This window comes from Astatotilapia calliptera, chromosome 22, assembly GCF_964374335.1.
Source record: "Astatotilapia calliptera chromosome 22, fAstCal68.1, whole genome shotgun sequence".
In the NCBI taxonomy this organism is placed as follows: Eukaryota; Metazoa; Chordata; class Actinopteri; order Cichliformes; family Cichlidae; genus Astatotilapia; species Astatotilapia calliptera.
The window spans coordinates 31,277,041-31,289,225 of NC_137442.1; the positions used below are offsets into that span (position 1 = coordinate 31,277,041).

The window sequence follows — 12,185 nt, forward strand, 5'->3', positions numbered from 1 at the left end:
GTCCCCGCTCCCCACTGCCTTTCAGCGGCAGGCAGGAGTAAACAGGTCATCGGAGGAGGCCGAGATGATCATTAAGTTTAACATCGCCTACAATATTGCAAAAGAAGAAGTTCCGTTTACTAAGTTCAAGTCAGAAATAACTCTTCACAGGAAAAATGGCTTGGACATAAACCCCACATACAGCAATGATGTTGCGTGCGCCCAGTTTATAGGTGTAATCGCTGACACACTGAAAAAAGAAAAAAAAAAAAAAAAGACGTCAGTGGAAATTGCGAACAGTACATACATGGCCTTCCTGATCGATGGAGACACAGACATCGCCACAAAAGAATGTGTCATTGTGTACGCTCGTATCTTGCAAAAAGGAAGACCAGCGAATATACTGATTGGACACATTGAGGTCCAGCATGCCCATGCCCAAGGTAAGCCATGTCATGTCACGTAGCCTATGTATATGATTAATAATATTACATCGTGTTACTGAATTAACCATATCTAGCATGTTCTTATCATTGAAAATTAAACATAGCAATAATACATGAATATAGAAACTCAAACTGAAAAAGACTGCATTGTAAACTCTTGATCTGATAAGTAAATGGTTTTGTTTTTTTTTGTTTTTTTAATTTGTTTAGGAATTTATGCTGCCTCAAAGAAAGCATTTGCTGCTCTTGGGGACCAGTGCAGTAACTGGTTGGATAAAATCATTACTATGGGGGCTGATGGAGCTGCTGTTAATTTGGGCAGCAAAGGGGGCGTCAAGTTAATCATTTTGAAAGGTTGTTAATCATTTACAAATCAAAAAAAACGTGAACATGTAAAACTGCGGTGTTAAGTAATGCAGTTAAAAAAAAAAAAAAAAAAAAAAAAATTGGGTACGCCTAACTTTTGTGCTTGTATGCCTAAATTTTATTTTTAGGCGCACCAGTGCAACCATGGCAAAAAGTTAGTCTAGAGCCCTGTATAGATGGCAATACTTTAAACAAAGTTAAATTTGTTATATCTGAAGAGAACCAATCCTGACCTAGAATGGGTGAATGAATAATTAGTTGGTAGCCAATGCCTAAGCAACTCACATAGGCCCTGGCAGACTCAATAAGTCCATTTAGGAACAGCTGCAGGAAACACCTCGTCAGTTTAGATTTAAAACCTGTGCATGCTCTTTCAGGTTGATGAGGATTATGGTGTGGACTGGACAGGACAACATAATCACCGCCTATCAAATGAGATCACCATTCCTGAGATTCAGCTCCCAGATGCACTGAATGAACAACACCCTGCTGTGCTACCGATACTTCAAAATCACTTGTAGAAAGACACTATCACATTTAATCAGTTTCGATGTCAGGGTGATTTTTTTTTTTTTTTTTTTTTTTTAAATTTCTACATCTATGGCTTTGTAGCTAATACTGACTCAAAACAGCATAACCAATTTCATTTTCAACAAAACAATGAGTGGCTATAAAACAGGATTTGTTTTATACAGCTGTCACTTTAATGATATTCATTTCTTGGTTGGATATACAGTACATGTCAACTCTGAGCAGATTTAATACAATGAACACAGTATAGTAGTGTAACATCTTAATTCAAATAATTTTTTCTAGAAATTTTTTTTGTACCAGTAGCGAGTATAAACAAAACATACTGTGTAATTTATAATGTACAGTGAACAACTGATTTTGATATCTGAACTCATCAGTTTATATTAAAAAAGCCATAAATGCTCACCTGTACTGTGTATTTTTCACTGTCAAGTGTATTAAACAAAAAAAAAAACAAAACAAAAAAAAAAAAAAAAAACTAGAACTCACTAGATTGTCCGTTTCTTTGAACACTGAATACAGTAATGTGATGCAAGAAAGAAGAAATGGTCTAATTTTACCATGTCGTTATGGAATCAATTGTAAACCAGACCAAAACCTGAGTCAGTAGAGTTGAGACACACCTGAATGTCCATTAGAAATGACTCATAGGTACAGTAGTGTGCAGGAAGACGTAGTACGCAAAACCGGTGGAAGACTTTGGAAGACTGCTGTTGACCACTTCCACAGTCATTTCTCGGCAAGACTTCCCATCCTGTCCAAAACTTGATGAGGGCTTTTTGTTGTGCACAAGATGCTGCAACAGACGATTGTTTTAAACTATAATGACCTTCTATATTCATTATTGTGAATCTTTTATGGAGAAATACCGTAAAAGATGACCACCACAGACATTTTTGCCCCACTCAAATTGCTGTTGTAGCTGTTATAGATATTTTTATGTTAACAAAGCTAAAAGTAGTCTACATACAATTCTAGTGCAACTGATAATGCCACCACTCTTTTTATGTATTGCATGGAGCAAATAACCAAACAAAATTATACTATAGTCAGTGTTGGGAAGGTTACTTTTAAAATGTATTCCACTACAGATTACAGAATACATGCCCCAAAATGTATTCTGTAACGTATTCCGTTACGTTACTCAATGACAGTAACGTATTCTGAATACTTTGGATTACTTAATATATTATCGTGCTTTTTACAACAACGTGAATGTACTATTGATGTGTGATTTGAAAACCCAAGATGGCGCCGAGTATGGCAGCCTCGTCGCGAGCTCCCCCAAGCAACAGCTTTTTTCTGTGTTTAATTTTACTTTTCCTTCATTTTTTCGCGAGTAGCACATGTCTCGTTGTGTACGACCGACAAACCTTACTGGACATAAAAGACGGTCTTTCTTATAACTTTCCGGAGTTCAAGTTTTGCAACACGGACGCTCCGTTTGCAGACCCCCCATTCATCTCACCTGAGACGCCTTTGTTCTCTGGCCCTGGAGGCCGCAAACGCCGACGCAGAGGGAGAAGATCTGGTGTTCAGGTTCGACTGAGACGGCGCACTAACAGACCACCGTTACCCAGTTTATTACTGGCTAATGTGCAGTCTCTGGAGAACAAGCTGTGCGAGCTTCAGGCACGGATCTCATTCCAGCGAGAGATGCGGGACTGCTGCGTGATCTGCCTCACAGAAACCTGGCTATCGGACAAGGTACCGGACTCAGCAATACAACTACCGGGGTTCTCCGTGCATCGCGCGGACAGGTCACAGGACCTTACTGGGAAAAGCAGAGGCGGTGGTGTATGTTTCATGATCAACAACAGCTGGTGTGATTATGCGAACGTGCACCCGGTCAAATCCTTCTGCTCACCGGACCTGGAGTACCTGATGATTAAGTGCCGGCCATTCTGGCTACCGAGGGAATTTACAGCAGTGATTATTACGGCTGTTTACATTCCCCCACAAGCCGACACTGACTGAGCACTCAGGGAACTGTACAGCGCGATCAGCAGTGAGGAAACCGCACACCCAGAGGCGGCGTTTATCACAGCCGGAGACTTTAATAAGGGAAACCTGAAGAAAGTCTCACCGAAACGCCACCAACACATTCACTTTAACACTCGTGGAGACCGGCTACTTGACCACTGCTACACCTCTTTCCGGGATGCGTACAAAGCCCTCCCCCGCGCCCCATTCGGCCAATCAGATCACCCTCCATCCTGCTCCTGCCCGCCTACAGGCAGAAGCTGAAACAGGAAGCTCCAACCCGGAGGGCGGTGCACTGTTGGACGGACCAATTGGAGTCTGCGCTGCGGGACTGTTTTGATCACACGGACTGGGAAATGTTTCACGTGGCTGCTAGGGACATTGATGAGTACACAGACTCAGTCTGCAGATTTATCAGGAAATGCGTGGAAGATGTCGTCCCATCCAGAACAGTTAAATCCTTCCCAAATCAAAAACCCTGGATTAACGGAGATGTTCGCGCGGCACGGAGCACCGCCTTTGCCTCCGCGAACACATCGGACTACAAACACGCACATTACCAACACCGGAAGACGATCAAAGCAGCCAAACGTGAGTACAGGGACAGGGTGGAGCAACAGTTTGACAACCCTCGGAGTATGTGGCAGGGACTAAACACGATCGCAGACTTTAGAGGGAAAACCAGCACACTGCAGACCACGGCCTCTGTGTGAGGATCTAAATGTATTCTACGCTAGATTCGACACAGCGAACACCATGAGACCGGACAGTGTGTGCACCGCGGATGACGTCAGTGCACACACTGTGTCTGAGGAGGCTGTGCGGAAGTGCTTCAGGAAGGTGAACGCATGCAAAGCTACTGGTCCGGACGGGATTCCCGGCCGCGTCCTCAAGTCATGCGCGGCTCAGCTGGCTGGAACACACACACACACACACACCTTCCCTCTCTCTGTCTGTAGTCCCAGCCTGCTTCAAAATGGCCACCATCATCCCTGTACCCAAATCCTCCACCATCTCCTCATTGAACGACTGGCGACCTGTAGCCCTGACCCCCATCGTGAGCAAATGCTTCAAGAAGCTGGTCAGGGACTTCATCCGCTCTGCACTACCCGACTCACTGGACCCTCTACAGTTCGCATACCGCCACAACAGGTCCACTGATGATGCCATAGCCCTGACACTACATACTGCCCTGTCACACCTGGAGAAGAGAGACACTTATGTGAGAATGCCGTTTGTAGATTACAGCTCAGCATTCAATACCATCGTTCCCTCGAAGCTGGACAGGAAACTGCAGGATCTAGGACTGAGCAGCTCCCTCTGCAGCTGGATCCTTAGCTTCCTGTCTGACAGACGCCAAGTGGTCAGACTGGGCAGCATCACCTCATCCCCCATCACACTGAACACTGGTGCTCCACAGGGGTGTGTACTGAGCCCTCTCCTATACTCACTCTACACCTACGACTGCACAGCCACTAACAACTCCAACATCATTGTGAAGTTTGCGGACGACACTACAGTGGTGGGTCTTATCACCAATGGTGATGAGACAGCTTACTGGTGTCAAGACAACCATCTCACCCTCAACGTCGCAAAGACAAAGGAGTTGATAGTGGACTTCCGGAGGTGCAGAGAAGTACACACCCCCATCACCATCAATGGCGCTGCTGTGGAGAGAGTGAGCAGCTTCCGGTTCCTTGGTGTACATCTGGCTGAGGATCTTACGTGGTCAGTACACACAAACAAAACAGTGAAGGCGCAGCAGCGCCTCTTCTCAGGAGACTGAAAAGATTCGGCATGAGCCCCCGCATCCTCAGAACCTTCTATCACTGTGCCATTGAGAGCATCCTCACTGGATGAATCACCACCTGGTATGGCAACAGCACTGCCTACAACTGCAAAGCTCTCCAGCGAGTAGTGCGGTGCTCTGAACGGATAATTGGAGGTGAGCTTCCCTCCCTCCAAGACATCTACAGGAAGCGGTGCCTGAGGAAAGCGGGGAGGATCATCAAGGACTCCAGTCACCCCAGCCATAAACTGTTCAGACTACTTCCATCAGGAAGGAGGTTCTGCAGCATCCGGTCCCGTACCAGCAGACTGAGAGACAGCTTCTTCCACCAGGCCATCAGACTGCTGAACACGTCATAGACACCTCACCTCCACTACTGGAACTTCAACATTATGCACTCCATACTGTACAGTAATGCCACTGTTTTGCACATGTCTCAACTCTGTATATTTTTATATATTGTTTACTCTATTTAATTTGTAAAATATGTGTACACACAGAAAAATATTTAGTATACACATTAGAGCAGGGCGATATGGCCAAAAATATTTATCACGATATATATTTGAAAATTTGCGATAACGATATAACCGACGATATAATTGATGCGAGACAAGATACAACTCCACAACATTACTAGCGCAAAAAGACAACCTTCCATTTATTTTCACTTAAACAAGAAGCTGGTTTTTATGTACATTAAAGCTTTATAAAAATGTAACAGTGCAAATGCAAATTCCTTGCTGAAAGTTTAACCAAAAGGCATTTCCAGTAGAAATGGGCTGACATATCCTGAGCATAACCATGTATAATATCCACTGAAGTTAAAAAGAGGTGCTTTGCAACATTAAACTGCAGTGTGCAGTACGCATTTTTCAGACCATAAGGTGCACGGGATTATAAGGCACATTAAGCGAAACAAAGCAGTCAGATAAATCAAACTTTATTAAACTCATTCTTCTTGCTTCCTCCACTTCTGTACCATTGATTCATTAATGTTGAATTCTCTGGCAGCTGCTCTATTCCCATGTTGTTGCAGTATATTAATGACTAACCTCGTATTGTGGATGGATTATCTCAGTTGTTCTCCTGACTGACGTTTGGTCCGTTTACAGCATCCTGCCATGCGATTGCATTTGTCTCTAACCATGAAGAAACTTCACGTTAACTTTTATAAGTGGAAAAGTGTTAGTGTTCGTCCTCCAGCTTCACTGTTTATGTTATGCTAACATAGCTGTGTCGCTAGCGATCACGTAGCACATCATTATATACCAGCTAGCCCAACTTCAGTAACCCTACAAACGTCACTGCTGTTTAGTTTCCTGTCTTCATTTATGTTGGAAGTGATAGCAGAGCTGTACGTTTGATTTTTTTCAGAAATCTCTCAGTCAGAACATGCAATATCATGCTTAGGTAACTAGCGAAACTAGCGAGCTAACTTCCGCTAGCTTCCTGCTAACTTCTAACTCCGTTAAATGTAATAACTTTTGTTTTCATGGATGCCTGGAAGTTAAACTTTATAGTTACACCTGGTAAAGCAGCAATGCTGATCGTTTTATTAAAGATGAAAGAATTTAGACAGTTTTTAACTCTAAGTGATGCTGCAGTGTTGTTTGACCTGAAACATACGGAGTTTAGGACCCAGATTACTCCCAGATTTAAGAGCATCTTAGTCCGACAAATACGACAATAACAACGGCTGCTTGCATGTTCTGCAAAAAAAAAAAAAAAGTGCTTTGTTGTGTATCTGACGGACAAACACCAAACCAGTTCCACATCACGGAAGTTGCACCATTTTTACAAACCAATTCTGGTTCATCTGTTTCACTCAACAATCGGCCATGTGCGTATGAAAACAAAGGCACTGCGCATGCGCGTTTTACTCCCATTCTATCGCGATATTTCATTTTCCTATCGTTGCCTAACATTATACCGGTATTACCGTGAACGGTATAATATGGCCCAGCCCTAATACACATCCAGAAATGCATATACTATTATATATTGTACATGTATTTATTAGTTTCAGATGTAGCCAGTCTTGTATTTTGCTTGTTTACATTATTGTATTTTGCACAACTCTGTTGCTTGTGAAGCTCGCACACAAGAATTTCACTCACATGTACTGTACCAATGTACCTGCACATGTGATGTGACAATAAAAGTGATTTGATTTTGATTTATTACTATTACTGAAGGTCCGCGACTCCGAACTGTAGTAAAGGGACCTCTGACTAATACGGCGGGGTCCCTGTCGGCTCGTAGCCGAAAAATAGCTTTACTTTGTTGTCTGGGTCAACTTTTCTTGCGAGAGACAGAGAGAGGCGTTGAAAGGCTGCTCCAACGGAACTTATCGTTTTCGGAGGAAAACACGAACACTGTGTACAGTCGAGTCTTAATAGCTTACTTACAACTGGGCTCGTCAGGCACTCTTCTTGGCTGAAATGGTTATTATTATATTTACATGCTTCCAGCTCCCGTTTTTGCTCGATGACAACTCGTACCTTTCCACTCCCCTTTTTCTCCCTCCTCGCGCTCAGACACATAATGGTATGGCAGTCCATTCTCCCTGCAACACGGACTACACTGCCCATGATGCTACATTCTTTAGAGCTATGCTTGTAGCATTCTGCCTGTTAGCTTAGCACAACAACAACAACAACGAAAAGGCGCTCTCTCACCCAGGAAACACGCAGTCGCAGAGAGAGAGCGTCGCCCTGTAACCATGGCAACCGTAACGCTGCCGCCTGGAACAACAGAACATAGTTGTCAAAACCCAAACAGTCCTGACCCGCGACAAAATGAAACAAGTACCGCAGTGTAATCCATTTATTTCAACAAAGTAACTGTATTCTAAATACCACCTTTTTAAACTGTAACTGTAATGGAATACAGTTACTCATATTTTGTATTTTAAATACGTAACGGCGGTACATGTATTCTGTTACTCCCCAACACTGACTATAGTGTAGAGCTGGGCGATAGAACGATAATGATATGTTTTGCGAAATAACTTTTTCTCGATAGAAAAATTTAACTATTGCGATAGACCTCACCGCTCTTGTCCTCTTTAAAAAAAAAAAACAAAAAAAAAAAACAGAGTAGCACGCAATGTAAATTGTGCCGAAAGCAAGTCTGGAAATACAATAAACTGGTGCATGCTCAGTCTCTGACTGGAAGCGCTAATTTGTCATTCGGCTTTTGTCAGACTAAAGTAACTCTTAAAACTGTTTAAAAAGGTAAGCTATACAACAAGGAGGGATTGAGAATTTCCTTTTAGTTCTCAGTTTATTTGATATTGAAAAAAGTTACTCAATTTTGTCTGTTCTTCTGCAAAACAAACTAAGATTTATTTTTAGAATTAATATTTTGTTTCTAAGTGGAATTGACAATTTAGTAGTCTGTTTTGTTTGATCTATTTTGAAACTTAAACGCTTTAGCGGCTGCCTTTTGTGTAGTTTGCAATATTTGCCTTTATTTATCTGAAAAAGTCTCATGTTCCTTAGTACATCTACCCTGTTGAACTTATGGGAAATAAATATTTAAATCAAAACAAGCTGCTGATTATTTCACATTTTACTTGTGAGCAACGGCACATTTAAATCTTACAAATATGGTTATTTGGCTTATATCGTGATAGATATCGTTATTGCCCGAAATGAAAAAAAAAACATATCGTGATATGAAAAAAATCTCATATCGCCCAGCTCTACTATAGTGTACTTTGATAATGACCCAAGATCACTGGACTGTATGTAATTTACCAAAGTATAATCAGAGAAAACCAATGGCAAAATACCTATCGCAGTAGCCTTACCATTTTCAATGAAGGACCGAAGGTAACCTGCCACTCTGCATTTATCCTCGAGAGCATTCCTTTTCTTCCTCATCTTCATCTTCTGTGGCAGGCCACAGTCATTTTATAGCTTTACTTATCTTGTAGTCTTAAGAGCATCAGCAACATTAGGTATATTTTTATTAAATGTAACCCAGCTGTTCAACTAACCCAAGCATACAAAATAGTAAATTGGTGTTTTGTGTCAACAATTAATGTTCATCCTTCATAAATTAACCAAATACCTTTTACTATTCAGATGTTAAAAGATGTGACCTGACCTTACCTCACAACAGGGAGCAGTCTCTGATTCCCTTGGTAAGAAAAGAAGAATGATGTCTGATCTTTCTGTCAGAAGCGGCCATACCATGGTTTCCTTAAGCCCTTTCCTCAACTGCTTGACTTGACGACTTGTTTGTGTTATGACCTACAACGGTGAGACCAAACCAAAACTGAAGATGGAGTCTGTAAAGTGACACACACTTTAAATGTTAAATATTTAAAGAACATCCACTGTACTAGTAAAAGCATTTTCAAATTATACCCACTTACAAAAATCACTAAGTGGTCCTCCTTGAATCGCTACCTTATCGTGGTGGAGGGGTTTGTGTGTCCCAGGGATCCCAGGGGCTATGTTGTCTGGGGGCTTTTACCCCTGGTAGGGTCTCCCATGGCAAATTGGTCCTGGGTGAGGGACCAGACAAAGAGCGATTCAGAAGACCCTTATGAAAAAAAAAATATATATATATCAATTCAATTTTATTTATATAGCGCCAAATCACAACATAAGTCGCCTCAAGGCGCTTCATAGATACAGAGAAAAACCCAACAATCATATGACCCCCTATGAGCAAGCACTTTGGCAACAGTGGGAAGGAAAAACTCCCTTTTAACAGGAAGAAACCTCCGGCAGAACCAGGCTCAGGGAGGGGCGGCCATCTGCTGCGACCGGTTGGGGTGAGAGAAGGAAGACAGGATAAAAGACATGCTGTGAAAGAGAGACAGAGATTAATAACAGATATGATTCAATGCAGAGAGGTCTGTTAATACATAGTGAGCGAGAAAGGTGACTGGAAAGGAAAAACTCAATGCATCATGGGAATCCCCCGGCAGCCTATGTCTATTGCAGCATAACTAAGGGAGGATTCAGGGTCACCTGGTCCAGCCCTAACTATATGCTTTAGCAAAAAGGAAAGTTTTAAGCCTAATCTTGAAAGTAGAGATAGTGTCTGTCTCCTGAATCCAAACTGGAAGCTGGTTCCACAGAAGAGGGGCCTGAAAACTGAAGGCTCTCCCTCCCATTCTACTTTTAAATACTCTAGGAACAACAAGTAGGCCTGCAGAGCGAGAACGAAGTGCTCTAATAGGGTGATATGGTACTACAAGGTCATTAAGATAAGATGGGGCCTGATTATTTAAGACCTTGTATGTGAGGAGCAGGATTTTTGAATTCAATTCTGGATTTAACAGGAAGCCAATGAAGGGAAGCCAAAACAGGAGAAATATGCTCTCTCTTTCTAGTCCCTGTCCGTACTCTTGCTGCAGCATTTTGGATTAGCTGAAGGCTTTTCAGCGAGTTTTTTGGACATCCTGATAATAATGAATTACAGTAGTCCAGCCTGGAAGTAATAAATGCATGAACTAGTTTTTCAGCGTCACTCTGAGACAGGATATTTCTAATTTTAGAGATGTTGCGCAAATGGAAGAACGCAGTCTTACATATTTGTTTAATACGTGCGTTGAAGGACATATCCTGGTCAAAAATGACTCCAAGGTTCCTCACAGCGTTACTGGAGGCCAAGGTAATGCCATCCAGAGTAAGAATCTGGTTAGATACCATATTTCTAGGCTTTTCAGGGCCGAGTACAATAACCTCACCCATACGGAAAAGAAATAGTAAAAACGTATTAATTACTCATGAAAGTGGCCACTTTCGCATTACTTTCATACATTGTTTTAGTAAGTATCCAAAACATACAAGTTTCATTATATAATTTTTCAAGGGATCTTATATCTGTTTTCACACTTATATGCTTTTCATACAAGTTTCTCACACACACACACACTTTTATCTGAATTAAGAAGCAGAAAGTTAGCGGCCATCCAGGTCTTTATGTCTTTAAGACATTCCTGCAGTTATCGAGGGAACAGTTTACCCTGCCCGGGATAGGGTTACCGGGGCCCCTATTGTCCCTATTGCCAGTCTTGGCAATAGGGACAATAGTGGGGAAGGAGCCTGGTGGGGAAGGAGCCTGAGTTAGTGCGTGAGGTTGAGAGGTAGATATAGTCGGGCTCACATCTACGCATGGCTTGGGTTCTGGAACCAGTCTCCTGGAGAGGGGCTGGACTCTGTCTCAGTCTGGAGTTGCCCCTGGTGAGAGGCGGCAGGCTGGGGTGGGTATTTTAATATCCCATCGGCTTGCTGCCGATACGTTGGGGTTTTTCCCGGTGGACGAGAGGGTTTGTTCCCTGCGCCTTAGGGCCGTTCCCCGACCCTGACTGTCATCTGCGCTTATGCGCCGAGTGGCAGTTCGGAGTACCCAGCCTTCTTAGAGTCCCGGGGGGGGGGGGGGGGGGGGGGGGTGCTGGAAGGTGCTCCACCTGGAGACTCTGTCCTGCTGGGAGACTTCATTGCTCACGTGGGTAATGACAGTGAGACCTGGAGGGGCGTGATTGGGAGGAACGGCCTCCCTGATGTGACCCGTGGTAGGTACCCATTTAAAATAGGACAGAGCCGTAGGCGCACAGTCAGTTTAAAAGAGTTACATTTTTAATACAAAATAAAAGAAACAGTGTAACAGCAGCACCTAAAAACAATTAAAAACGTTACCTTATTAAAAAACGATAAAACTGTACGATTGCCCGTGAGGCAGGACAAGCGCTGCAGGGAACAGTTTAAAAACAAATTGACATGGCACACAGGTTAAAAAATGGACGGCAACTCACACATGACCCCAAATGGGTAAAACACTATAGAAAAAAAAAAAAAAAAAAAAAGGCAAATCTTCGGTGCCATCTTCACTCGGGCCCCTCGCTGTGCATGCAAGAGCAGGGAGACAAAAAAGGATTTGTTTTCCCTGCAGCGCCTTCACCGCCTGCGAATCAATATCTGTGGTGCCTACTGATACAGAAAAAGTAAAACAAAAAAACAAAACCATCGACAGCCGCAGCACTCAGTGGGCTTACACCAGTTTAAAACAAATTAAAACACACTGATGTGTCGGGTCCTTTGCCCGCAGCCAGAAATCCACCT

General features: G+C 42.8%; 1 long non-coding RNA gene across 2 annotated transcripts in view; it reads right to left on the minus strand.

Moving 5' to 3' along the window:
• The window catches only part of LOC113015034 (uncharacterized), a 53,511-nt gene that overhangs the window by 36,611 nt on the left and 4,715 nt on the right, over positions 1–12,185 (minus strand). For both annotated transcript variants that reach the window (XR_013904523.1, XR_013904522.1), the window contains exons 2-3: positions 9,485–9,654; positions 9,219–9,359 (exon numbers count right to left, since the gene is read on the minus strand). This is a non-coding gene — a long non-coding RNA (uncharacterized LOC113015034). The remainder of the gene's footprint in view (positions 1–9,218; positions 9,360–9,484; positions 9,655–12,185) is intronic.